The sequence below is a fragment of the Condylura cristata genome, unplaced genomic scaffold (genome assembly GCF_000260355.1).
Source record: "Condylura cristata isolate star-nosed mole 26May11 unplaced genomic scaffold, ConCri1.0 scaffold00006, whole genome shotgun sequence".
NCBI classification, from domain to species: Eukaryota; Metazoa; Chordata; class Mammalia; order Eulipotyphla; family Talpidae; genus Condylura; species Condylura cristata.
This window is the reverse complement of record NW_004567107.1, coordinates 28400449-28402417: the sequence shown is the minus strand read 5'-3', so window position 1 is coordinate 28402417 and position 1969 is coordinate 28400449. Positions and strand designations below refer to the sequence as shown.

At 45.6% G+C, this 1969-nt stretch overlaps 1 protein-coding gene across 4 annotated transcripts in view; it reads right to left on the bottom strand.

The window, feature by feature from the left end:
- Nucleotides 1–331, bottom strand: part of GKAP1 (G kinase anchoring protein 1) — a 58697-nt gene extending 58366 nt beyond the window's left edge. The window contains exon 1 of one of the 4 annotated variants that reach the window (XM_012721122.1): nt 266–331. The gene's annotated coding sequence lies outside the window, so the exon portion shown is untranslated. The remainder of the gene's footprint in view (nt 1–265) is intronic. The other 3 variants (XM_012721121.1, XM_004677536.2, XM_004677537.2) reach the window with 3 other exon arrangements.
- Between the last annotated feature and the right edge of the window lie 1638 nt (nt 332–1969).

Below are 1969 nucleotides of genomic sequence, written 5' to 3'. Positions count from 1 at the left end.
GCGCGCCAGCCGCGCGCGGGGGTTTGTTTATTTTCTCGGGGGGTGGTGGCGCTGGCGCGTGGGTCGAGGTTCGCCGGTGACGTGAGCACCCAGACTAGGGGGAGAAGACCAGAACCACCTGCTGGAGAAGGGGAGCTACGGGGGCCGGGCAGGGTCCAAACGTCTCACGTAGGCGGCGACGCCGCGGTCTGGGGGTTACCGGGCAGAGGGAGGCCTCGGGAGAGAATAGGGCTCCCGGCCGTTCCCCGGGGTTCGGCGTCCTCACCTGCGTAGCGGAGAGCGGGCGAGATCCCGGGAATGGAAAAGAGCCTCGGAACCTGGTGGTCCGGGTGCCCAGCCACACTCGGGTCCCGACGTCTGATGAGTAAAGTAGGGACGATGCTGCAGACCAAGATTTGAAGAGCAGGTCTGCATCAGACAAATGTGTGGAAGGAAATAAACGAGGCTTCTTGTAGAGCTCAGTTCTCCGTCCAACACAGCACTCTCCCGTTATCGCCCCTGACGCTCCATCCGGTGGCAATATTCTCATTTTACTGACCCGAGTGACTTACCCAAAGCCTCACAATCAGTGGCAGAGCCCAAAAGCAGCTGCACTGACTTCATAGTTTGTGCTACTTACCTTTGCATCACAGTGTCTACCTAAATCACTTAAATTCAACTAAGACACACACGCACCAAAAGTATGTTGCTACTGGGTTACAGAAAAAGTATGTTGCTACTGGGTTACAGAAGTGAGGTCCTAGAGTTAGGAATAAGACAAAGATTAAGGTTATGATAGAAGGCAAACCATGGCAGGTGCTGTGTGAAAATAGAGTCCTGCTCATATCTGTGTGGAAGAAAAGAAAGGGGCCTTAGAGAAGGCATTTAGGATTGACCTTGATGGGTGAGGGTTTTACAGCAAGATGAGTTAACAGGAGAACCTCTACAAAGGGAGATACATGAAAGGTCTTCTCAGAAAAAAAAAAAATTGTTAAGACTCTAGAACATGTTGATAAGTAACAGAGGCAAAGGAGGAGGGTATCTGGTGACAAGTGGAAGAATCTGTATTTAAAAGTTTTGAAATAAAAACGAGATTTTATTGTGGATGGATGCAGAAAGGACGTGGGGAAACTTCCAGGTAGACCTACAACAGGTCAAGTAAAAGGACGTGAGTGGCTAAAGATGGTTCGGGAGGAATTTAAAATAGCACGGTTCAGTTGTGATGTAGAAGCAAAATGTACAGATTTGGCAATTGATTGTTGTTACAGCAAAGGAGATAGCCTGAGAACATAAATGAAGATAAATATCTGAAGGAGGAAGGAGAGAAACCAAGGAAGAAGTTGTGAGTTTGTTGATAATTATGTCAAGAAAGAGAAAATAAGAGAGCTGCTTTTTGAGAAGTCTGTTTAGCTTTGGACATTTTATGAGTTTGAAAATTGTCAAGACAGCTAGAAGTAGAACACTAAACAGAAAAAGCTAAACAGAAAGCCTTTGTTAGATAGGAAATATGATTAAACCAGAAAATAGATTGAGAAGTTACTAGCCTGGCAGTGATATCACTAAGAAAAAAGACAAAGAAAAGGCAGAATCTTGGCGAACATCCTCTTCAGAACTGTGCTACAACAAAGTATGGTCAGTGGCTTCTCAGCATGGTGTCACTAGGGAGTTTGTGAGGAAAGTGGTCCCTCCTTGCAGCTGAATCAGTATCTTCCACTTCATGAGAACACCAAGTGATGTACATCATCTAAAAGCTTGAGAGCTCTGACCTGGATGAGAAAAAAAAGGGAGAGACTCTAGATGAGAAAAGCCAGCAAAGAAAAGGCATAAGAAGGAGAAACAAAGTAATACAGAATCATCAAAACGAGATAAATTGGAGTTTCACAAAGTCAGGGCATGAAGGGGTTGTTAATCAACAATATCCCAAACCCAAAGACACGAGAAAAGGTATGCTTGAATTTTGTGATTAGGTAGTGTGGTCATTAGAACATCA